At 43.3% G+C, this 27066-nt stretch overlaps 1 protein-coding gene across 2 annotated transcripts in view; it reads left to right on the top strand.

The window, feature by feature from the left end:
* The window catches only part of PHACTR1 (phosphatase and actin regulator 1), a gene marked incomplete at its 5' end in the record, with an annotated part of 446140 nt that overhangs the window by 161434 nt on the left and 257640 nt on the right, over positions 1 to 27066 (top strand). Inside the window, one exon of one of the 2 annotated variants that reach the window (XM_080914801.1) lies at positions 5369 to 5489. The exons of the other annotated variant lie outside the window; for it this stretch is intronic. Of the gene's footprint in view, positions 1 to 5368; positions 5490 to 27066 lie in introns of those variants that run through there. 2 annotated transcript variants of the gene reach the window in all.

Here is a 27066-nt window from a genome sequence, read left to right as displayed (position 1 = left end):
GTCCATTAAAAAAGATGTGCAACCAGAATGGAGTGTGGGGATGGTGATTACTACCATTTAAGACAAGTTTAAAGATCATTTAAATGACAATTCATTCACATACAAGTTTAAAGACTACTTAAGCCAAAGTGGTTTCCTTGACCACTGCGTTAGCACTTTTCCTCTTTACTACGACCTTATACCCCCCATGGCCTTATGAGTCAGGAATTGGAAAGGATTTGGCTGAGTGGTTCTAGTTCTATGTGTCAGGCAGCTACTATTGAGCAGTAAGGATGAAACACTTGGAAACTCTGTCTCTGGGCCCTTCCTGCAGAGCAGGGTAGGTTTCCTCTCAGTATGGCAGCCTCAAGCCAGCCAAGTGCCTGCATGCTAGACAAAGCCACCTGCCTACCTATTAGGCCTAGGTAAATATAGAGTTGTAGCTTGATAATAGAGCACATGCTAGTATGTCCAAGGCACATAGGTTGTATTTGCACCACCAGGCTGCATTGCTTTTGTTTTCGTTTTGCACATATATATTAATTTTGAGAATTTTACATAATACATTTTAATTATGTTCAGCCCTATTTCTTCTGCATCCCCTCCTAGGTCTATCCCCACCCCCATGCCCTCTCAACTTCATGGTTTGTTGTGGCTGTTGTTGTTGTTGTTTTTCTTATAACCCATTAAGTCTACTTGGGCTATTAATATGCTCCTGGGTGTGGTGCATTCTGCTGGAAAGTCATCAACCCACCAAAAGCCACCCTCTTCAAGTACAGAGAGTAAGTGTCCATAAATGGGACATCCATTTCACACACATGCACACACACATACACATGCACAAACACTCCAAGGATCAGAGGCTATCATGGAAGAGGGAGGAAAATGATTGTATGAGCCAGACATCAGGGAGGAGTGTCACTGGATATGATGGAACCACAATAGTCATGAACTCACAATAGCCTGCTTGCCTGCAGAGTCAACAGTCTTCATAGGGGTATAACGGGCTTCACAAGCTCCCCCTTTTTTTCTAACTGAGGAATTATGGTCATTATGGTCCCTTGGTTTTCATGACGAGAGTCGGTTTTCATGACATTGCCTCTTATAGTGAAGCCTCTTCCATCCCTAGAATTAACCAGCTGAAAGAATGCCAGCGAATGGCTGAGCCCATTTAGATTCAGAAGACAAATCAGACTCTGCCACTTGATTGGAGAGCATCCAGCTTCTCAAATATATGGGTAAGAGACAAGGTCTGTCATGCCCACCTTTAGGAAACACAACTACAACATGAACATCTGCCGGAAGACACTCACGTGACATTTATCATTGACCGGGAACAGCCAGTCAATTTCCACCAAATCTCTCTACAAAAGGGGTCTTGTCTGTGTTTCAGAAATAAGAAAAAGGAGGTTCAGAGTCATGCTGGCTAGGGGCAGTCAGACCAGATTTTTGCTTGTGTTCACTAAAATTGGGATAAATGACCTGCGTGATCAGGCGGAGTGGCTTGAATCCAACCCCAGGCCTGCCGATTCTGCTCTCGAAGCCATTTCTGACTCCACTCACATCCCTCGGGGGTCTTTACTCCTGTCTCAGTTTTATCTGGACCCAAGTCATGACATCAATCTCATGTGGCACTTTGGAGCAAATTAAAGGTAGCAACAACAGCAGCCTCACCCTGCAGGAAACTGCCTTTTTCCATTGCTCGCACCAAGCGACGAGGCCACATACATTGCACTGAGATGACCAAAGCAGTATGAAAAATGGCTTCTGATATTGGTCATGGCACCAACTTGGCAGGGACCGTGGAAATAACTGCCGTGTTATAGATTATTCTGGAGCCTCAGACCACTTTCCTATCAGGCTCTGCTTTGTTCTGGGAAGTCTTAAGAAACAGCTCCCCGTCTTCCAAGTAAGAATCCTCCGGTCTCAGACCTCTCTCATTTAAAGGATTGCAGACCTTCCACAATTAAGCAGAACCATACTAATCTCAGTCTAAAAACCTGTTAGACTTAATATGGCTTTGGCAAGAACTTCGTGCAGTGTCTCATAGAGTTGCCCAAGAATAGCAGGATGAAAACATGGACCCCCAATGCACTGATAATAAATGGAATTCCTTACTGTTGGAGGTAGGTGCAATGTACAAGATGCCTACCACAGAATCTAATGCTAAGTACTAAGAATACTGATGTGTAATCATGAGAACAGTCATGATAGTGGTGCTGATTTATGGCTTAGTGAGGAAATGGGGGGAAGATATTCGAATCCCTCAGGCATGTATTTGTCATGTTGCTCATGAACATCTCATGTTTCAAGGTGAACTCAAAGGCAACCTGTCCGTGAGACCTGAGGAGGTCATTATCATATGATTATGGTACATTGAGACAGTTGTTTTATATAATGCACCCGTTGTCCTTAATGCTGGGTCTTCCGTGTATCACAGGCTGACCTCAGGGATGTAATCCTCCTGTCTCCTCTGCCTGAGTGCTGCAATGACATCATCATGTGTGGCTATACTATATATATTTATAAAGGTGGTGTGGTGACATAGACTGGAGACCCATAGAATAAAAAGCTCAGTCGGAGTCTGAGCATCCTTTAGAAATGTACAGTATTTGGTCAGGCATAAGTATTGTAAGGATGGATGTTCTGGGCAGAGAACTCTGGCTATAAACAAAATCATCCATTGAGTCAGGGAGACCATGTCACAGGAAAAGACACAGACCAAACGGAGCCAAGCAACTGAAGGAATGAGGCAAGAAAGAAAAGTCCCCAAAGCCAGTGTATATAGTAAAGCTCTAGTGTGTGACACCAGACAGTGGGGATCTTATCTGAAAGGGAATGGTTTTCTATTAAAGTCTTTAAGGAGAGAAGTTGTGTGATGTAATGCCTGAGTCTGACACATATGCACAGTCATGACAAGGTGGAAAATGAATCTGAAGGAGGAGGCAGAGGCTTGAGAACCAGGCATGTGTTCTTGGGAGCCTTAGGTTATAACCAAGACCCGGTGGCTTAGAAAGGTGGCTGGTAGCTTTTATAAGATTGGATGGTTTATTTCAGGGGCTTCAGGAGATGAGCAGAGAGGAGAAAGACACGTAGGGCATGGGGTCAAATGTGACACTGAGGATTCTAACTCGAACAGAACGGATGACCCAAAGAAGCAACTTTCTACAAAGCCAAGATTTATTTGTTTCATTCTTCGTGCTTCCCTGGCAGCACAAACAAAAGTGGAGTTAGAACCAAGTGAAGAGAAAAACCCTTTCTATTGATTTATTTTTGTTTTTACACTTGTCACATTACTACACTTATTACATTAGTTACTACATTTATTGTAAGGGTACACATGACAGGATATGTGGACATTAGGTGACAACTTGGGAGAGTTGGTTCCTTCCTTCTACCATATGGATTTCAGGGATCTAACTCTGGGTGTCTGACTAGCAGCACAAATTCTTCTTGTAAAGTTTCTAGGCAATACAGACAAAAGGAATGGAATCGAACCCCACAATGGCTAAATATAATCCAGGGCTAGGCCATCTAATGTGGTAATCACTCTATGTGACTGCCTGTGACTTCCGAGGGCTTCCAATGTGACTTGGCTGTTCCTGAGATGTGATACAAGCGTAAAATACAAATTAGAAGTCAGACATAGAAAAAGGAATACATAATAGTCTATCAATGTTTACAAATTACGTGTTGAAATCGTATTTTGAATATATTCTAAAAATTATTTCACTCGTTTTTTTTTAATGTAGCTACTATAAATTTTAAGATTATGTCTTTGGTTTTTATTATATTTCTATTGATAAGGACTTATCTATGAAATTCAAATTATTCAGATAATCTATGTATGCTTTCCCATTATTGTTCTTTGCCCACTTACTAAGGTTCAATTTTCTGATTTTTCTAATATATCCCAATGCGTCCTCATTCCTATTAAGAAGGTCATTCTGGCAGCAGCTATCACTGAAAGTTTATGGCATTTACTACACCTGTGGGATGAGACACGCCACTTAGATTTTCCTCACACGTATCTGGTCTTTGCAAGTCCAAGCAGGGAAGAACTGCTTGCTAATTCCTGCCTGTGTCACTGGCTTCTCTAAAGAGGGCACAGTGGCAGTTCCTACCAGCTCACTTCAGAGGGTTGTGAGGGTAGGTGGTTAGCACAGCATTATCCGAGGCAGTTATTTCTCTTTATGGGGTCGGTTTCCCTTGGTAGACATGGATGGAGGGTGAAGGAGGGGAAAGGAGGGAAATACAGACACTGCAGTTACTGGCTATTTCCAAAGAAAAAGCAAGTCCACCCCAGAGCTTGCAGCAAGGCCCAGCTAACTTGGAGACTGGAAGGACCAGATCCCACTATGCATAAAAATCATCATGGTGTCTTGTGAACGACAGGCTGGGGTTTTGTAAACCTGCCCATTGTGGTGTGCTCATCCCCAGTTTGCACAGGGCCTCTGCATTCGCAGCCATTTCTCAGTGGCCCCTCAGCAGGCGTCATTCAGCAAGACAAGGCATATGTTTATCAGGTAAATTAGAACGGAATCGACCGAGCCGTTCATCCAGGAGTATGGTGGCTTCCAAAAAAGTCATTTGCCCTTGGGGATTGGGATAAGGTGGGGTAAAAGGAAAAGGTTTCACTGTCCATACCAAGCTAGCAGCTCTTTCTTGGCTATCGTGTGTCTTTGAAGAGCTTGGGGGAAGAATATAGACAGACAGATCAGGTTCAGGGAAGGTGGAGGCGGGGAGGTGGCTAAAGACCCCTCAAGTCCAAAACCCTTTGACTCCTAGAATTTAAAAATGTGACGACAGTAATAAACACTAGAGCCTTCAGAATTTGTGCTTGTGTTACAAAGCTATGTGGGACTTTTTAATCCTGGGGTCAGACACTTATCTGAAACCACTCAAGAAAACTACGGCAGTTACATCCCGAGAAATCTCTCTTTGTCCAGCACCAGCATTTAGGAGGTTCTGTACCCATGCCGGAAGGCAGTCCCCAAAGGAAAATTCTGGAAAGATGAATTGTCATAGTCTGGTGTTTTGGGCGTCTCTGAGGATATGAATGCTGCCTGGAGTTTGGGCTGGGGACTTGAGGTGGCGGAGTGTTGCGGTTGGATCCATTTAAATTATATAATGGAGCCCAGAGAGTTGGGTGATAGTATTGCTAATTCCCTTTAGGAGACAAACTGCATAATAAAAAGCTCAACAAATATTCAAAAAAAAAAAAAAAAAAAAAAAAAAAGCAGCAGCTCAGGCGGTGACTGAGAGTTCCAGACTTCTCCGCGGTTGGGTCCTTAGGATCCTCCCAAGCTGAGCCAGAGGAGCTGAGCTGCGGAGCGGCTGAGTCTAAAGGCTCACAGAGCTTGGGGGCGGTCAAGTGCAGGTCCAGGGTCTGGGTTGGATTCCCCAGGCTACTTTCTGTTTCACTTCAAAATGTCCCTTGCTTCCCAAATCAGTTGCCTCCCAATTCGAGTGAAAAGCTGGACTCCTTGGAGACCTTGGGCTCTGTGAAGGTAAGAGGTGACCGCGTCAAGCCTCGGGGGCGGGGTAGGTGGGTACCACCACCCTGCAGGGTCTCCGGGGCTCCACGCAGAAGGCGATCTGTCTGCTTGCTGTTCTGAGATTCTAATGAGGCTGGGGGTTGGGAGTGGTCGGTATCTGAGCTTTGAAAGGGGGGTTCAGTGGTCCCCTGCTGTTGAGATGCTCGGCCACCTTCTGTGGGGTGAATTGGATTGATTCCCCCAACTTCTCCACGAAGGAGCTGGTCAGTGGCCAGGCTCTGGCAGCGCCGGGAAGGGAAAGGAAGGGGCTGCCTGGCACCGCAAGGCTGTGTGTGTGGCTTATGTGTTTGCAGAACTCAGCCCCTGGGGAGGCTGTGGCTCACTCTGTGAAAGCACAGCTGTTGAGGAGCTACAGACCAGACCCAGTGTGGATGAGTGTGTGTCAGTCCAGAGATCTAGGCTGTCTTTAAGGTAGGCGCAGGGATCTGAAATTATTTGGGTGCTTTTTGTGGGTTTTTTTAGGCGTCTTTTGCTTTACACTTTGCATGGTTTAGAGGAGTTTTTCTTTTGGGAAGGGAACCGTCAACATCAATTGATTTGGTTTTAAAATCTTCGAGCCCAGTTCCTAGGATGTCCCTAATTTGTCACATAGTCTATCCTTGAGGACTGGTTTAGGTCTGGTGATGTTTTCTAGAGCAGGATATCCTCTCGGAGACTCCACTGCAGTGGAGTCACCGGGAGCTCTGGGTGCCTGCTCAAGCCGGCTCTTAGGAGCCTCGGGAAGTTTTTGACTTAAAAGAAAGGCAAAACCTGAAATCAGAAGCTGTTCTTTGGGGGAAGTGGGCAGGGGGAAAGCTGTAGATACAAGTGAAAGATAACTTGAAAATGGAAAATGGGAAAACACGGACTGGGTTTCGTGCGATGGAGCGTCTGGGAATCGCGTCCTAAGGCTTGTTGCCTTAGAATCCACACCGAATCTGTTCACTGGCTCACTCCGGATGAGGATCGCCTTAAACAGACCATGTCGGGCACTGGCTTTTAGAGACCAGATACATAGACTAGACATGCCTTAGAAGAGTTGGTTTCTAATTGTTATTCTTCTCTGACAAACCGAGGGGCACTAAACACAGCACAGTGATGCTTAAAACAGAAGGGAAAATGTCCTTAAGAAAACTATGAAAGGATATTCAAGTTTCTGCTGTATCTTATCTTTTTCTCACCTTACTCCCAGATTTGGGCAAATTGTGTGAAGTAAATGTGCTGACTCAAGCAACTCTTTAAAATGGAACCGATATTATGTGGCGGGGCATTACACTATTCAAATAGAAATGTCTTATCAGTGGCTTTTAACTCTCAAAGACCACACACCACATTTGACTATCCAAAAGCCTTGTCATTTTGTCATTTTTCATTTAGCCTTTCTCGGGTGTCTGATAGGGTATTTATTCTGATACCCAAGAAAGCCAAAAGATATCCTGAAGTTTTAAACTAAAACGTACACTTGAAGAATAGGTGCTATAATATTACAAATATTTATGATAAATATGAGGGCAGCCCAGGCGCCACCTTGTAGAGGCCACAGTAGTCCCTGGGGGAAAACTTTGCTTAAATAATTGAGTTGCTTTTGTCTAAAGTTTTATCAACTTAAATGTGCTGGAGACCCTTATTTCTGCACTGTGATTATATACAGAAAACTAAGTTTATTTTTAAGATATTATTTATTTATTCATACTTATAATTATATTTATGTACAGAAAACTTAGTGTACATTTAACCCAGTTTAGTGGTGAGTTCATTAACCTTTGCTTTTTTTTTTTCCAGCGTGGCAATGTGAGCCACAGGCTTAGGACCTAGGATGTTGCCTCCCCAGGAGTGGTAGATCTTGTCCTACCTGTAGTAATTGGTCCTAATAGCTTCCAGCAGCTTAGCCAGAGCACCCCTGTCTTCTGACTTAACCTGTGTGAAGGCAACAGTGGTGCATGTCTTCCTTGAACCAGGCACCCTAGCCTGGTCTTTTCCTCAATGATTAAGTAGGGGACCCCCATCTTTCCACACAGGGCAGACAGGAAAACCACCAGCTCAGTAGGGTCTATGTCATGGGCAATCACTACCAGCTGAGCCTTCTTGTTCTCCACCAAGGTGGTGACTGTATTGACTCCTGCTTGGAAGATAGGCGGTCTCTTACTTGGGACATCCCCTTTGCCAGCAGCTTTCTTCTCAGCACAGGCCAGTAACCCTTGCTTCTCTTTCTTTGTCTCTGGCTTGTTCTTGTGGGCAAGCTTAAGCATCTGAGTAGCTGTTTGCCTGTCCAGGGCCTGGGTGAACTGGTTAATGGCAGGAGGTACTTTGAGCCACTTGTAGAGTATGATTCTTTGCTGCTGCCGCCTGATGTAGTGGGGCCATTTGACATCATGTTAGATCTCTTTTGAGCTGGATGTCCTGCCCAATGCCGAAGTTCTTGGGCCTTTTCTCAAACATAGGATTGACCACCTTTTTGACTTTCAGTTGTTTTCACATCGAGGGCTGGGACCATTTTCTTTCCCTTGGCCTGCTTTCCTTTGGGCATCTTGCTCAGCTGGAGGAGAAAGCCCCCTTCCACATTCCTAAAGATGACCTCCAGACACTGCAAAACATGAGGCTCTGAACCACTTAGCTTTGAGCACATTGCTTTGCACGCTAATTTCCTACAATTTGATGACATGCCTCGCTTTGGGTCCCTACATTTTCTATGCTAAGAACACTGGCTTACAGCTTCGTAAAAGACTTCTATGTTACTTTCTGCACAAGGGACATTCTGGGAAATGCCTTTTAGATGGCATTTTGTTCCCTCCTGGGTATTTCAATACTGTATTGAACATGAGATCAGAAGATGTAACACAGAACAGATTTGGAAAATCCAATTCTTACAGTAATACAGGTACTTCAGTTAAATTAACAGGTTCTGAAGTCAGGTTGAGCTGTATTCTTACTTCACTTCTGACACTGGTTTAATGAGTGTGCATGAAGTAGACTTGTTGGCCTAAGACTCGGTTTGCGCATCTATAAAATTGGATGATAGCAATTTGAAGTTGCTACCATTCAATACAATTTGAGATTGTATTAAAAATAGAAAGTGTTAGACATGGATAAAGCAATGTAGATAAGAAAATTGTAACAACTTAAACTGTAAGTACCTGCCATCATCATTGGTCTCCTTGTATGACAGTAATGACCACAGACTTTTTGAACCAAAAACAAAAACAAAAACAAAAACAAAAACAAAAAAAGAACAAACAAAAACCAACCAACCCCCCTCCAAAACCAAACCAGGTCATTCATGTCCTTTCATGTGTCAGACAATAAAACATATGTGAGAATTTCTACCTTAACATCCATAGTCCTCAGCATGCTTTGGAATGAATTCTCTAACTTGTCTATTTCTCTATGTAAAAAGGTATCGTTGTCCCTGTGCTTTGGACATGCTTGATTTTAATTTGTACGGGATATCAGTGGTAGCCCTAGGTGAGTAAATCTGGCCCCCAGATCACCCTGAGCACCACTCCCTGGGGAATACCACTCTGCCGATCTAACTGTTAGAGTGGCCCACAAGGCAGCCCTTGTAAGTCCAACGTGGTGTCCAGTGAATGGATGTTGCTTAATGCAACCTGTTTGATTTTCTTCTTTCTTTGTCTCAGCCTGAATCTGCTGGGCTTGGGGAATCTTGGGGAATCTTGGGGAATCTTGGGGATTTTATCCCACTAGAGCAGAAAGAACACAATGATCTATGACTACATTCCCAAGGTTCTAAAACCACAGTATGGTTCATCTAAAGGTGCTCGAAGCCCTCTTCTTGCATTCTTTGAGTATTTAGCATACTGTGAAATCTAGAATCCACAGCTTCAGGCTAAGAGGTAAAAGTATGCAGATGCCTAGCTTCCACCTTCCAAGAAAATAGTTAAGTAGATAAAATTTCCTCTTGGGGATTGCTGTGAGGAAGGAAGGGTGAAGAAAACCATACAGGGCTTCTTTTCCTAGAAAGCCCACAGATAATGCCAAATTCACAAGAAACAAGACAAACAACCCAACCAAACTTCAAGGAAAAGTGAGATACATTTCTAGAAAGGGAAGTACATGTTAATGATAAGAAACACCCTTGACATGACCACAGTGCAGTGTAGAGATGCAAGGCAAAGGGCCACGTGTGGAAAAGGCAGCACAGGATATGCACAAGCTCAGCTTGTACCCTCAATAAATCAGTTAGTTTTCTTTCCTCAGTTACAAAATGCTAAGTAGAAATTTCTACCTTCCTCCCTTTTGAGAGAAACAAAATAAAAAGTCTGCTAAAACTAAAGATGTATGCTGCGGCCATGCCTCAGCTGGTATAGTAGTTACTGGGTAAGGTTGAGGACCAGGGTTCTGATCCCAAGAACCCAAGTAAAAGCCAGTTTGGTGTTGCCCACCAGTGATCCTAGAGCTAAGGAGGAGACAGGGAATCCCTACAGTAAGCTGACTACCAGACAAACTAAAACAATGAACTCTAGACTCAACAAGAGATCCTACCTCAATGTAAGTTGGAGAGTTATCAAGAAGGCTGCCCAGTGTCAACAAATATTGGGCCTCAACCTACATATGAACACACACACACACACACACACACACACACACATATACACACACAAACATGCACACTCTCACATAAATATGTATCCACACACATGCAACCACTACATGTGAACACACAAACACAGGTACTGAACACACACAGGTATGTGTGTTTGCACAAGCATGAGCACATGCGTGCATGCATGTGAAACAAACGCCCAAAAAGATAGGAAACTATGGTGTTTCTTGTGAATCTAACCGAAAGGAATTAAAAACTATTTATCATTTAAAAAAAAACAGTCAAGAAAAAAGGGGACTAAATGTTTTTACTGAAAAAATAAAGAAGAAAATAACTTCATAAACTCTCTAACCAGCAAATCACCAACAGGTGTTAGGTGAGTAGGTTAGGCTATCTGCCATAATAAAACACCACTGGCTGAATAGCTTTAAGAACCCAAAGAATCCTTCCACTGCTCTGTCCAACATCAACAGGCTGGCAAGGTTTCCTGGGAGGCCTTTGTGCTTAGGTTACAGACTCTCTTGAGTCTTTTCTCTGTGTTTTTGTTTGGTCAAGCTTTGGTCTACATTTTGTTTATATTCTAATCTCTTTCTTAAGAGTAAGATGAAGCTCTCACTTTAATCATTTCTAAGGTTAGTGTTGGTGGTCAGCATTTTCTTGACAGCTATCAAGTTAAGGAGTTTTTTGGTTTTTTGTTTTTTTTTTTTTTTTTTTTAAGTGTGGCATCCTCATTTCTAGATCTGGGGAGATCAGGAGAGGAACCTAACATTTCCTTAAAGAAAAGCAGTCTCTTCTTCAGTTGGTCAAAAGTTTGCCTATAGATATCATTTGGAGTCACCTGGTGACTCAAGCAAGCTTCAAGAGAAGTTTTACTTGGGGGGGAGGACAGGGGGACAGGGGGCCTTGTTTTATTGACTCCCGCTAGGTATTCTGTCAAAGAACTAATGTGTTGCTCTAAACAGGGCTGTGACCACTGGACCCACGCTCCAGGAGGAAAGGTGCCATTTTGATCAGCTGTTCTCTTAAGGTCCAAGAATGGTGGGACTTCTGTAGACAACTGTCATTCTTTTCAATCCTCTGTCTCAGAAAGAAAGCTGAAAATTAATTTTTTTTCATCTGGGCTCCTAGCATGGTTTCCATGACAGTGTGTGCTCACACCAAGCCTTGTAGCCAGCCCCCAGCCCTCTCTGTTCTCATTTGTCATGCATGGTAACAGTTAATGACACAGCTCCTTGAAACAGACACACATACCCTCACACATACTCATGAGCACGGCGAATGCAGAGACACAGCCTGGGAGAGGAAAGTAAAATGCTTTGCATATGGCATTTGCAAATTGCTTTTTTTCTGAAGTTTTATCCCATTGATTTCACAGAAATTGGTCAAAAGGCAAGCAGGAGAAGTGACACCTTGTTGTTAATGTTGTTAATGTGTGAACACAAAAAGGCACAAACCAGGAAACGGTAGCAGATGAAGGGGGTGACTCGGGTGTGCGCAGGTGAGGTTGAGAGTGCACACGTTTCGTCTCCACTTCCCACCAGCAGAGAGGAGGCTTCTGCACCTTTAGCGGGACCATTTGCATATACAGGAGGACATATCCCCATCCCCAGTTAGCAGTATGAATGCTCTGCCCAAACAAGAAAATTCGAGCTAAAATGTGTATGGGGGAGCGGGATTGGATTACACAGGTAAGACGCGTGTTGAGTTTCCTTTGAGTTTGCTGTGGCTGATAATAAGAAATATTAAGAGGAGCAAGGAAGTCCATCTTTAGTGACGTGTAACACAACCCAGCTTGTTCTTTCTCATTAAAAATAAGTTATGTGCGGGGCGGTGGTGGTGCACACCTTTAATCCCAGCACCTGGGAGGCAGAGGTAGGCAGATCTCTGAGTTCGAGTCCAGCCTGGTCTACATAGTGAGTTCCAGGACAGCCAAGAACACAGAGAAACCCTGTCTCAACAAAACAAGAGAGAGAGGAAAAGAGGGAGGGAGGGAGGGAGGGAGGAAGGGAGGGAGGAGGGAGGGAGGGAGAAAGGAAGGAAAGCAGTGAGAGGTGAGTTTGCCATACAAGCTTGAAGACCTGAGTTCAATACCCATAGACCAGAACCCAGCTGAAAACCCAAAAGTGGTGATATGAACTTGTAATCCCAGAACTGAGGAGACAGAGATGGGAGGCTACCTGGGCCTACTGTTGAGCGAGCTCCAGGCCAATGAGAAACCTATCTCAAAAGAAAATATAGATGGCACCTAGTGAATGACAGTCGTACACATATGTATACATGTGTTTATGCACCTGCACATATGTGCACCCACACAAACACATACCCATCCCATAGACACGCACATGAAAGGTATCCCTCCAACTCATTAGATAGAAAGGTGTCTTCCAATCATGAGTGTTCCAGTCATTCCTGGTTCTCCAAGTCAGGCTCCTTTCTCTGGGCTCCTCTGTAGAGGCAGGGAAGGCAATGTATTATGGCTGAACATCAGTGCTCGTTCTGATTATTAGAATGAGGTTGTTGGAAGAAACTGTGATGTCATCTAGAATATGTTGCTGTCTGAATTATTCAACCCTGATATCAAGGTTCATGACTTGCCCCAAAATGGGGGCCCAGCTCTGAAAATTATAAGAATATAAATTTTGGAGCAAGTTCCCTTGCTTTACCAATGCAGTATAGGTCCTTTGGCTTTTATAACAAACCAGAAACACTTCCACTTTTTTGGGGGGAGGGGTGATTTGGTTTTTGGTTTAGGGGTTGTTTTGCTTTGTTGTTTTGTTAGTATTTTTTATTTTGGGGTGGTTGTTTTCTTTGGTTTTTTGTTTTTGATTTGGTTCACATGTAGAATTTCTCAAATGAAAATGTGCTTTGTAAATACCATGTCTTTTTCAGTAAATGCAGCGCTAGGTGCTATATGGGGGTTGTTGTTATGGTGTTTAATCAGCAGGTACCTATCTTCTGCTGTATTAAGGGCAAGGCATTGTGCTAGGAGTTTGGAAGTGCATGAAAGGATGAATCACATCAACCCCCTCCCCATACTTTTTTTTTTCAGAGAAATAAAACATGTACATAAGAGTTTCAACAAAATGCAGAAATGACAGCTTCCATGGGAACGGGAAAATGTGGTTATCAAGGTGGGGAAGAGGGAGAGAGTCATTCTAGCTAGAGACGGCTATGGAGTTGTTTTTAACAGAGGCATCTGGAGGGTGGGGGAGTTCTATTTCCATGTGGGGGTAAGAAGCAAAGGAGAGAGGATGAAACATTCCCACAAATGAGATGGGGGGGGGAGTAGGAAGCAGATTCCTAGAGGAAGCCACTCCTAGGGGTGCATGAGACAAAGTGACCAAGCCAACTTTGTTGGTAGATAGAAAGTAAGCTGCTGTTAGATGCCTTGGGGAAACTTAGATGGCAAACTCAGAAAGGCACGGGGATCTCTTACATCTGTGTGTAGGGTAGCATGAATAGAGAGACGGAGATAACAGGAATGACGGACAGCAAAAAGTGCTGCACACATACCCACCAGGTATGACCAAGAGTAATGCTTCAACACTTACTAACTAGCATTCACAGGGACACATAGAGCAAAACTGTGAACAATGAAAGTCCATTTCATTCCACAGGGACCAAATGTAAGGCAGGTAAGGAAATAGTAGTTTAAAAAAGAAAACAAAAAAACAAAAAAAAAAAAAAAACTGTACTTGGACCTCATTTTGATCCCAAAACCCATGTCAGAAAGCTAGCTCAAGGGGCTGGAGACTTGACTCCCTTGTTAGGAGCACTTGCTGCTCTTAGAGACGATCCAGCTTCACCTCCAGTTCCAGAGACCCAGCACCCTCTTCTGACCTCCACAGCCCCTATGCATGCAGATTGAAATAAATAAATCTTAAAACATCAACACAACAAGAAGCCAGCAGGGCCGTAAGCACTTGGAACCCCAATGCTGGGGAAGTGGAGACAAGCAAATTCCTGAGATTTATTGGCTGGCCAGCCTAGCTAGCCTGTTGGGTGAGTTTCAAAACAATGAGAGATCTCCTGTTAAAAAAGAAAAAAGAAATTTCAGTCCTTCAGGATTGACACTTATGAGCCTCTGTCTACACACATATGCACAGCAGTTTAAGGCTGGGAGAGAGGACAAAAAGAGCGGAATACTGTAGTAAAATGGAACGCCTTTGTAAAGACAAGATCAATAGCCTAGTGAAGAACAAGGGGGAAAGGAGAGATTATAATGGTTTAAGACGTACTCTCCAGTGATGGCATCAGAGGACAATGGAGAGGAAGGGGCTTCAGAGAACCCTCTCCTGTGCTGGAGCAGCTGGACAGTTGGAATCCAGGGAGTCTATAAGGGTGAGCAGGGCAAACACCGGGACTCAGACAGTAGCCGGAAGAGCTCAGGTCTGAGAGCAAAACAACTCACTGTGTTGCAGGTGCCGTCGAGGGCTCCTAGGAATGATCTTTGTTGACCCCACGTCAGGCACGACTTTTCCTGTTTTGCAGTTGAAAGACTGAGACTGAAGTGGTACCCACAGACACCCCACAAGCAACTTCCAAGTCAGAGATTCCAACCTCAGGCCCCCTAACCAGGGAGGTTATAATTGCAGGAAGACGTTTTGGAGCTTGCAGGAAGTGCAGATTATGCTAATCACTCCCTGCCTGGCTCTCCAACCAGATATTGTTTCTAGCACTTTCCTTCCTCCTTACTACATCTCTCTCTAGCTACCTGCCAATATTGTTCAAATTCCTCTCTCCCAAAGGGACATTGCTTCCTCTTCCTCCTCTTCCTCCTTCTTTTTATCCCCTTTCCTTTTCTCCTCTCTTGCAGGGCAAAGGAGTTGTTCAAATTATTTGGTAGCTGCAGACACTTGACACACTTGAGTCATGTGTGTTATTATATGGATTAAGATAGTTGATATTTCAGTGTTTTCTAGAATATGATCCATGTTTTTGAGAGTTATCCTCTCAGTTCTTCTGAGGCTCACAAGCTCCTAGAGGTGCAGTTTACTTACAAAATGACTCAGTAAGAGAGAAGACATTGGTGTGACCCCCACTATTTGTCTCTTAGGTTTAGAAAACCTGGCATAGAAAATCTTCATTCTCATTCCTGGTTTGCCTCAAAAACCAGTGATCTCTGACTTTTAACATAGCAGTCTTGCTGTAGATATCCCAAGTCAGTATTGATGAGACTTATTTACCACTCATTCTGAGAAAATAAGAGGTTGGATATTCCCGAACACTCACGTTAGCCTCATAGCGCTCTTAGTGTCAGCTCCCCCACAGTGCAGACGATGTCCCATCTGAGATAGCTCAGAGCCATTTATAATATTCTGAAGCAAGTCAGCAATACATAAGGGAGACTCAAGCCAGAGTCTTGGGTTTCTTTCTTTCTAAAATGCTCCTAGAGTATGTCTGAGGTGACCATTCTTTCAGGCCATAGGGAAGTGCTATCTCTCAAGCAGTGGCCTTGAGATACTCTCTAGCCTTCAAAATACTCACCAGCACTCAGGCCTGAAGTTGTAGGAAGACCATCAATCAAGAATTGCTGTAGGCAAGTAGAAAAGAGTTCGCCCAAGGGGGACTTGTATTCTTTGAAATAACCCGTCTGAAGCCCTTTATTTATAAATTAAAAAGGAAACTTCTCGAAGGATACTAAACCAGAGAGGAGAAACAGCAATGTAGTAGGTGTTTTCACACTTAGTAAATTGTAGTTTTTCTGTGAATCCATCCTGCATTTTTGTAGAGTCTGGAAACAGGAACAAAGGTTCTGAGCTCTCTGTCTTTGTACTCAGCCACAGCCTGAGAGGATGCTGGGAAAGTGAAGCTTCGTTTGATCCAACAAACACTAGAAACCATCTTTCAAGTATCCCAGACAGAACTAAGTCCAAAATGTGCCTTGCCAAACCCAAGGGAAATTTGCTGCATATGTTTCTGATTCATTTATAGTTCAATCATCAAAACGTTGCTTCTCTAGGACTAGTTGTAGCCAAGAAACTCTTTATGAACCATTTAAAACATCATCTCAAAAACAGGAAGCTTCTATGTGCCAAGAGTTCACTGATGCCTCCTCAGAGGAAGCCTGGATACTGAGCTTCCCTAACCTGGTAGAACCTTCCTGCCCATCCTGTCAGGAAAACTATCTGGATATCTGAAGTTTCTTTGCCCTTCCCCACATTCCATCTGATAAATGTTATCTCAGGAGGTAACTCTTTGACTCAATCCATAATGTTATCGTGAAGGACTGGGGTATATAGCTCAGCTGGTAGAGCGCTCACTTAATACACACAATGCCCTAGGTTCAATTCCCAGCACCCTATAACATGCAGAATGGTGGGACAATCTTGTAATGCCATTGCTCAGGTGACAAGGCAGGAGAATCAGAAGGTCATCCTGAGCTACAGAGTAAACTTGGGCCTAATTGAAGATGGCTGAGACTCCATTGCTTTCTGGGTTTTGTTTTTGATTTTTAAGTAGACTTTCACAGATGAGTCTGGAAAGCACTGGATTCCAAAGAGCCATTGACTCCAAAACAAAATGGGGGGGGTGGGGGAGTTTTTGCTTCATCTCTAAAGTTCAAAAAATTATTGTGGTGACGTACACATAGTGTTAAATTTGGCATAGTAACCAATTTAAGTGTACAGTTCGGTGGCATTAAGCAACCATGTTCGTCATCTTGCTAGGGAATCCTTCCTCACACAAAACTGAAATTCTGTGTCCACTAAGCAGTAGATCGCCCCATCCCCCATACACATTCCACTTTCCTCCTTCCAGCCTCTACCAACTACCTTCTGTCCTACCAGCCCATTAAAACGTGACTTTATTCATTAGGTGGCGTGAACTTAAGTAGGAAAATGTCTTGTCAGGAACTGTCTGAACATAGTGACACCCTTTCTCAAAAACAAAACAAAACAAACAAACAAACAAAAAAACAATGTACACAGATTGACTATCCGTTGCAATGACCGATTAGAATCACATCAGAATCTCTCGAGGAACCTGTCAATATTCCTCAGATCCGTTATGACACTCAAGATAACCCATTCCTCAGCCTTCCAGCTGTGCCCGTGTGGTTTCGCTTTGCACAGCATTTTGTGAAAGAAGGTTCTAGAGGGCCAGTGGATGGCCCTAGGTAGCCCTTAAAATTCTAAATCAAATATTTTGGGGGAGCGAGAGGCACTGGAATTTCGAAGTGCCCTAGAGCTGGCATGGAGAAGCTCTGAGGTGGGACTCTAGTTCATATTTCTATCCCGCCTCTCCCTACATCAAACAGATCATGTGATCCCTGGTGCCTGTTTTACTCTTTAATAGGAGCCCCAAGCAGGTATTTCTGTGTTGCTATAAAGGGAGCCAAATGCTTTAGATTCCTGAAATGTTGACCGCATAGCAAACATTCGTCTAGAACAATCTAGCCACCTCGTATCCTTTCCTGTGCGGAGGGCAGTGCCCTGCATATTCAGGTGAGGTTCATGGGAAAACACGAACAGAACTAACACAAACCCTCAAATGTTAAAAAGGAGGGGAGGGGTTAATATGCACAAATGTTAAGACATATATTGAGAACTCTGAACTCCATATTGAAAGCAGCAAGAGAAATTCCTGCATTGCAAGTGTTTGGAATCGATACTGGAATCTACTCGTCAGCACTGTAAAATAAATGCAGTATTACTTCTGTGGGACGTAGGTTTCCTCTTATAATAGATGGCATGTATCTGCACACTGGTGCACCCTCTTAAATGAGCCTCTGGCAAACTGCACCCCTAAGAAGCTGCGGCTGCCATCTAGGGCCGTGTAATTAGCATCACTCACTTCAGTATTAGAGAGTGCCTGCAGAATGCAGATGTTGTCACTTTAGACTAACAGACTCTAAGCTTCTCTTTCTCACCATGTGACTTTTGGCTTAGTCGCGCCTAATTTCTGATGACAGAAACTATTGTGGGCCAGCAAGATGCCTCGGCAAGGAAGGGCACTTGCCACAGCCTTTTGCTCTCTAAACGTCCATGAGAAAAGCACAAAACCAATTTCCACAACTTGTCCTCTGGCCTCTGTTCAAGCAGACAGACAGACAGACAGACAGACAGACAGACAGACACTAAATAAATAAATAAATAAATAAATAAATAAAGCATAGACAGATCCATTTGTTCTGGTAGGCGGATGCCTAGTCAACCCAAAAGAAGGAACTTTAGCTGTGCAATGCTACTTTACAGCCAAAATGAACCCACCAAGAAGCCACCCTTACCTAAAAGCTAAAAGTCCCACTTTAAGTTTAGTGGCATTGTTGGGATTCTGTAACCCCACTCCTCAGTTACCTGGCAACAGCTGTGGGTGGGGTACAGCTGGCTTGTCCCCTGCTCGATCGCTCTTTTGCTCTCTTGCCCTCTTCCTCTCTCCCACCCTTACTCATTCTATCCCCGTTCCCTTCCCTCCTCTCTCTCCACATGCTCATGGCCGATCTCTATTCCTCTACTTCTCTGCCCTCCTCTTCTCTCTCTGCCTCTACTACTCTCTTAACTCCCCCCAGTTTAACTGAATAAACTCTATTCTGTACTATACCATCTTGTGACTGGTCCCTCAGCAGGAAGGGATTCCCAACATGGGTTCCCCAGAGGCATCCCCCTTGCCCCCAGGCCTCACAGCACCTCCATGGGCCATATTCCCTCCCACCCACCCACCCAACACTCTCTTCATCTTTTAACAACATTGGTGCCCTCTCTGAGGCACTCTCTCTTCACCTTTTTCCTAACAGGCATGCCTTAAAGAATTATACATTTTGCTATCACATGTATTTCTCATCTTGTGCTGTGAGTAGTTCATGCTCACAAATCAAAAACAGAAGGAAAAACAATCAGAAAAGACTGTGTTCTAATGACTAGAAGTGCAATGATTGGTAATGGAACAGACATGAGAGAGACAGAGAGAGAGAGAGAGAGAGAGAGAGAGAGAGAGAGAGAGAGAGAGAGAGAGAGAGAGAGCGCATGCGTGCTCATGAGCACATGCATTCACTTGTGCATGCTCATGAGTGCAAAGTCAACTATCACCTCATTCTCTCTCTCTCAGTCTCTTACAGAACCTGGAGCTCAGTGTTTGGCTCAGTCAGGGCTAGCGAGTCCCTAAAGTCCTCCTGAGTCATCTCTACTCCACTAGTGCCAGGCTGCAGACACACACCGCCAGGCCCAGCTTTTCATGGCATCTGGGAATCTGTATTTGGGTCTTCTTGCTTGCCTAGCAAGGACTGTTTCCGCAGAGCCATCTCTCCAGTGTTTCCATGACAAGACACTGTTTTGAGCAGTGTGTGGCCAGCCTGGGCTGGAGGAAATCATTCAGGACCTCTCTTGCTCATTTCTTCTCTGACCCCATCACTACTGAGCCAACAATGCATTTCTTGTTACCTTTGTTGTCCACCTTACCTATCCACTGAAACTGGTTCCAGGTTGCCCCTCAGATATCCACATGTATAGTATCAGATACCCAAATCTCTCGCATACAATGACATAGTATTTTCATATAACCTAAACCCATCTCCCTGTTACTACAAGTCACCTCCAGATTACTTATAGCACCTAAGAGAATGCAAACACTATGTAAATAACTTGCTCTATATTATTTATAACCAACGCTTAGGGGAGGCTGTTATACATGCTCAGCACTGATGTCTTCTTTCTTGAATATTCTTATTCATGGGTAGTTGAAGCATGCTGTGGAATTTATAGGTACAGAGGTTGACTGTATTCTTTTGAAATTGTGATTTGAAAATGTACCTTCTAAATTCCAGTTCCCTGTTCCTGAAAACTCAAATAACTCAAGTCTCTTTGGGGATATTTTCAGATAGACTCAATTTTTCATTTTTGAGGAAGGAATATCTGTTATGTAATTTGTACTGATAGCCAGTGAGCTCGTAGATGTCAGTTCACTGAGACAATGTAATTCCCTTCTAGAAGCAGCACAATTCACATTTGGATTCTATCTAAACCTTAGGGGGAAAAAAGCCGGAGATTCTATCCAAGGTGATCTCTGGGATAGGTTCCTAATTCTCACAGCTGGAGACAGCAGTTTCTGGTGATAGATTAGAGGCATCAAGAGAGATGTGCTTCCAGTAAGAAATTAGCCTACAATAAGAGTGCAGAATTGTTTTCAACACTAAAAACAAACACCAGAGGCCAGGCTGATGCAGATCCGGGGAAACAATAGAGAAAGAAGGGAAATGATATGGTAACAAGTGAGGGAAAGAAGAGACAGAAGGTCATCTCCAGATCCCAAAGATAGAATTCTGGGAAGGAGAGAGATGACTCAGTGGCCAAGAGCATTTGCCGCTCTTGCAGAGGACCAAGGTTTTGTTTTAGCTTCTATGCAGGAGAGTTTGCACCTGCCTGCAATCCCAGTTCTGGAGAACTGAGAATCACAGACCACCATGGGCCAGGTAGTAAGATCCTGGAGGGAGGGAGAGAGACAGAGACAGAGAGAGACAAAGAGACAGAGAGCAACAGAGACAAAGACAGAGACAGAGTGACAGAGGCAGGAGCATGCCAAAATTATTTTTAAAACAATCTTGATGCCAGCAATAAGAAATTTGAGTCATGGAGTCAGCATCTCCAGGAGATTCTCATTTGAGCAGCCTGGCAGTTTCACTTCCAAGATTCATTCTGGAACAACCTACTGAATCTCTAGACATCTTAAAGGAAGATAGGAATGTCAGCCTCACACGCCCCGGGAAGTCAGACGCAGGCTGAGAGTCAAACCCCCGGAGTAGCTCTATCTGGAAATTTCCTGGGAGTGGATAATCTTCAGCTACACACTTGGAGTGTCACACACCAGCCATGTGTGACCAGTGGTCCCTTAGAGTGTGCATACAGGTGACTGTGGTGGGCTGTTTTAATATGGGATATTGAGGACTTGGCAGGAAAAGATACATAAAACATCTTTATATTGTTACATAGTGAGATGATACTTGGATATATTTGGGGGGGATGGAGTGTGTGAGCCATGATGATGTGAAGCTAGCCCATAACCTGCAGGACTTGGTTCTCTTCTTCTTCCATGTAGGTTCTGAGGATTGAACTCAGTCACCAGGTTGGCAGCAAGTGTCTTTACCCTCTGAGCCATATTCTTAGACATTCAGAAATAATTTGACCAGTTTCTTTTTATCTTCTTAATATGGATGCTAGATGTTTTTATTGTTGCTTGAGATCTAATGCTCTACTTCAGAGCTACGCCCAAAGCATTAGAACACATTAAACTGTATACATTAAACTGTATACATTAAACTGAATATATTAAACTGAATACATTAAACTATACTTATATCAGTCAGATGTGCATGGAGGTAAAACCATAAAGGGTTGTTCTTTTAAATACAAGAATTAACAGAAAGTTTCAGAAAGAAGAGCTTTTCAATACTAATTTATTGGGTTTGGGATTTAAAATGTGACTTAAAATTAATTTCAGATTGTTGTGTGGTACTGAGGAATGAACCCAATGTCTTCACAGTGAAGGTTAAGTTTCTATCACTGAGCCATACCCAGCCTAATCTCAACATCAAGTTTATAATCTTCCTCTACTTTCTTAGCTAGCTTTTATACAAAGGCTAAGATGTCAGCAGAGACCTGGGGAGGGAGGAACCTCCACCAGTCTACATTCCTGAAAAAAAAAATGTTTCTCAAGTTAAGCAGAATGTTGCTATGCAAATCACTTAGCCATGTTTTCTCTGGAAATTGGTGGGAAAAAAAATAAAATACTATATAGAAATATATAGCAATATATTAAATATATATTTAGATATAGAAGATATCTAAAAAGATTGGTCTAAATAATAGATCTATCTTCTCTCATCCAGTGTCCATTAGTAGCACGTGTGTGACACAGAACATGAAGTACATCTCTGAAACCCATGCCTGCCATTCGATTCTTTGAGTTTCCAAGAAGAAAAGCCTAAAACTTTAGATTAAACACAGTTTTCATCCTCCCTGTTAATAAGTGTCTGGCAGTGGTAATCCCTGAGCAAGGCACAGAGCACATAGTGTTGGATAAGAGAGACAAAGCCCCTGCTTTCTCCAGGATTACAAGAAACAAACAGGCAATTACGACATAACATAAGAGCTTGTACTATAAGAAGACACAAAAGCATATTACAAAGGAACCCAATAAAGACATAGTTGGAAAGAGAAAAAGACTCAAGTTTGAGACCTGCAGCTTGCAGAAGCAGATGTAGACACAAGGGACCTGCCCAGATGAAGAGATGGAGACAGGAGAGCATTAATTGTGAAAACCCAGAAACTAAAACCCATGTCATTTTCCTGTCATATAGAAGGCAGGAAGGGGAAGGGGTAAGCTTGGAGATGTGACAGTGGGCAGAACAGTCTGTGAATCCACTTCTGTGACGTGTCCAACAAGGTCAGTGTGCAGAGGCCGAACGTAGATCTGAGGCTGCCTGGATGTAATATGAACATAGGAAGACGTGACAGTAAGTTGTGAGTTGGTTTCTTTGGGGAGAGGTGGAAATGTTCTAAAAATAGATTTTAGTGATGGGAATTCTGTAGTAGGTAGTAAGACACTAAGTATATTAAAGTTCATAGAATTGTGGTGACTTATATACTTAGAAGATATGCAAAGAATGTCTTAATAAGGCTTTTAGTGGCTGAGGGTGTAAATCAATAATAGCGTGACTGACCAGCCTGACTAAGACCCTGGGTTCAACCCCTAGCATTGCAGAAAGATTGGTAACAATAATAGAGGGGCTTGGAAGATGGATCAGTAGCTAAAAGCACTGACTGCTCTTTCAGTGACACCAGATTCAAGCCTCAGTACCTATATGATGATTCACAACAATCCAGTTCCAGGAGATCTGGCACCTTCTTCCATCCTCCACGGGCACTGCACACCTTTCATGCACAGACACACATTCAGGCAAAACACCCATTCCCATAAAAGAATAAAATTGTTTTATTTAGAAAAAAAAACTTGATAAAGTCATTCAAATCCAAAGCATCCTATAGACCCTGTTAAGGACTTCGGCAACATCCCATATGAGGTAGACAGTATGCATGATGTACATCCATGAGCCTGCTTCTGGGGTGCTTTGAACAGTGCATAACTTCTGCCTGCAAAATTGTAGTGAAGCAGAGAGAACAGACCCCTATTGAGTACCTACTGTGTAGGAAATACCTGAATGGATACCTCATACACATCATCACATTCAAACTTCAGCACAATGTGCTGATGTCCTTCGCTACAGGCATCTTCCATTGCCGTGGCAATGGCAGCATTACCCTAATGGATCAAAAATAGCAGCAGCCACTGTTGTTCCTGTCACACAGTCTTATCTTTGCAGAGGCGAAGCTCCTTGCCCAAAGCTTTGCATGGGATAGAATGTAGGGGACAAAGGACCTAGAGCTTTTCACTTTTATTTTTGCTGCTCTACAGTCCTGACATGGACTGAAGAAAAGAACACAGGGCGGGGTCGAACTGCTTGGTAGACTGACCCGGTTGTAACACATATCCCTGGTGTATCCATTTCCCGTTCCTGCTGGAACAAATTGCCACAAACTCTGTGGCTTAAAGCAACACATATGCATCCCTTCCTAGTTCTGGAGGTCAGAAGGCCAAAGCCAACCCCACTGAGAAAAAGCCAAGATGTAGGAGGAGCTGCTGCCCTCTGAAGGATCTTAGGAAACCCCAGGGCTTCATCCTCTCCAGCTTCTCTAAGACACCTGCGTTCTGAGCATAGGCACCCCTCCCTGTGATAGCTGGAATGGATTTCTCTTCCCTTCCACTTCATTTTTCCCTCTCCACCTTCTCACATTCTTTGCTTCCCCCACCCTTTGGGATGTTTTAGAATCCGTTTTCCTTCTCAAGATTTCTAATTTAATCACATTCATTCACAATGGTGATGATGATGATGATGATGATGATGATGAGGAGGAGGAGGAGGAGGAGGAGGAGGAGGAGGAGGAGGAGGAGGACAAATACATCTGGCATATCAGCTAACCAACAAATTTGGGAGTAAGGCCCTTATTCTGCCTATTATACCCACCTCTAAAATCTTGTTTGGTTTGAGTCTGGGAATAGAAGCATCATCCAAGTTTTGACCTTGAAAATGAGCCTAAAGCCTTTCATCTAACCATAACAAAAATCAAAACTAGAACAAAATAATACTCTTACATATTTATATCTAATCTTAAATGCCCTCCACTTGAAATGTTAGGGAGAATAAAATAAATAAAAATGTGACCATGTGCAGTTAGGGATAATTTGATCTGGAAATATTATTATTAGTCATTGATAAATTACAGAAAAATGTCAACATGTCAAGCCCTCAGAGAGGTCCCCTGCCAAAGCCATGTGGAAGTTCGTACAAATGAGTACAAACACTCACAGAATAATATTTATATTGCATCATAACCTGTTTTGAGACACACTTTGTCTTCTACAGTTTCACTTAAAACAAACACTACCTCATAAGGCATGTTTTAAATAGGCCAGCATCTTGTTTTTAAAGGTTTTGTTATACCTACATTGCTCTGGGCTGAATCCCTACTGCCACATCTGCGGAGTCTAGGCTGGGTAGTTCAGCAGAAGATGAAAAGCAAAGCCCAAAGGCCAAGAGTTACTGGGAATCCTGAAGGAAGCACAGGAAGGGTGGAGCTTGTCTCTTGCTGTTCAGAGCCGCTGGACGCCAGGAGGCAAAGAAACTTCATGAAGTATGAGGAGCCAGACAGCTCAGGCCTGTGAGTCCTGTATACTCTGGGAGCTGAGGCCAGTGGATGGTGAGGTCAAGGGCTTCTGGGGCCACAGAGAAAATCTTATGATGGTCTAGACAACTTATCACCAAGACCCTTTCTCAAATATAAAAAGCAGAGATGTAAATCAGAGAGCTTAGGGAGAATTCAGTGTCTCAGTGGTAGAGCACTTGCCTGGCATGCTCGAAGTTCTAAGTTCAACCACCAGCATCACAAAACATTACATAAACATAGGTTCTAATGATAGAAAATGTGAATATTAAAGGTACTCAAAAATACCGAAGAGTGAGAGTTTTTTGATTTTCAGTTGATCTAACATCCTCACCTCTATTTGAGCAACCAAAGTATTTTGTTTTGAACTGTTTCTCCTACAATGGATCACCCTGCTTTTAGATTTTTGTTCTCTTACACGCAGCACATTGTCATGGGCTGTATTTGCTTCCATCCAAATCACATGACAGGCTTCTGTGGTAAGTGATGCATCAGTTCAGAAGTGTCCTGGGACCATCAATCAGTTTCTTCTGGACTTTAGAGAGAGTCCCTGGGACCATCAATCAGTTTCTTCTCCACTTTAGAGAGAGTCCCTGGAGGGGAGAGGGGGCTCGTTCATTACTTAGCTGACCTTGGAGCCAGTTCATTTGGTTTCTGTTTTCCTCATAGGACGAGCTGACTTCTCTGAGGTTGTCAAATACATGTATATATTTGTGGTTTTTAGTTCCGATATCTCACTGTCTCAGGATTCCTGGTGGACACTGGATTTGCAAGTTGCTTTGGGAGTTTCAAGAGGCAGACCTAGGGATGAGATTTCCTAGTGCAGTTTTCTGTGATGGGGAGCTTTATTTGTCAATACTAGAAATAGTTTTTAGGAAATAAGAAATACAAGAGAAGGAAGACAGGAAAGAATGTATCTTTAAGGCAGCTTACTGATATGAACAACCTACCACTCGGCTATTTTCAATGTATTGGTATGGACATGGGGTAGGCGGCCTTCACCAGATTTCTCCATCCCTGGCTGAGCACAGCTTTGTAAGTGCTGTGTCTCTGGCACTTGCTCTGCATTGCCTCTACAGTGAGGAAGCCAAGCCCACTATAAACTTTCTAATTATGGAAGCTAGTGCTGCTGAGTTCTAGGGGTGTGGTGCTGTGCCGACAACACCTGCGGGGAGGAGCATGAGAGGTACGGGGAAAATGTGGGGAACGGATGCTCAGTTGGGAAATGAGAATAGAGTGGTTTCATAAGCTTGCAATGAATGTCCCAGAAATCGCAAGTCCTGATTCTCCAGCGCTCACTTGGCAACGTGCACATGCAGGTTACCACCCATGCTCGATAAGAACAAGAGCATTAATCTTTAGATAGAGCCAAAAGGGGAGTTCGTGGAAGTCCTGAACAGGGTAACAAGAACTTTGTCTCAATCAACTATGGATCCCATATATTATTTATATGGAATTAGTTTAAAAACACCGTTCCTTAAAAATATGCAATGGAATTTTCTCTTTCTACCTACTCTTTAGAAATGGTGCTTATATTATTATTTTAAGAAAACAAACAACAAGAAAACAAACCCTCATTGCCAGTTGCTTGGTATTTATTTCTAGAAGGATCATTTTGGTCCAAAGTGCCTTGAATCCCTCCTTCGATGCACAGCAGGTATTATCTGTCAAATAAGCCAGTTAATACTCTTATCCATCTCTTATTTTTAAGAAATGGTGCTTAGATATGCTATTGAAAATATGTGGAGGGGGAAGAACAGGATAATTCAATTCACTTTTTTTCCCTTCTGAACTTGACTTCGGAGAAGCCAGCATCTATGACATATAGAAGAGACATAGAGGTTAATCACAGTGAAGACCGGGTTAGTGGAGGGAGAGCCTATTCTAAACTTCAATCAATATACTTCAGAGCAAGAGAGCAGGATCTCTGTCTCCTGCCCTGCATAAGGCACTGTGGGATGGCATGTATTCCAACACAGCCAACTGGTTGAAACCCTTTAAGAATTGTTCCTGGAGGCGGTGAGACCCCCTTGCCTAAATTATAAATATGACTTGTAACTGTATGCACCTCAGGACATTAACGTAAAGGGCCTTATGCCACAGCCAATTCAACCTTCTTGTTTGACTCTGGAGGAGGTCAGCACCTGAAAGTGTCTCTCAAGATACAATCCTGCATGCAGTGACAGACACTCCAGGACAGACCCTGCTTCCAGTCCCATCCTCTGCCCTCGTTCCCTTCGTAGTGACATACCAGTGAGGGCTTTAAAGTCTGCATCCT

This window comes from Micromys minutus, assembly GCF_963924665.1.
Source record: "Micromys minutus genome assembly, chromosome: 1".
NCBI classification, from domain to species: domain Eukaryota; kingdom Metazoa; phylum Chordata; class Mammalia; order Rodentia; family Muridae; genus Micromys; species Micromys minutus.
This window is presented reverse-complemented; position numbering and strand designations above follow the sequence as displayed.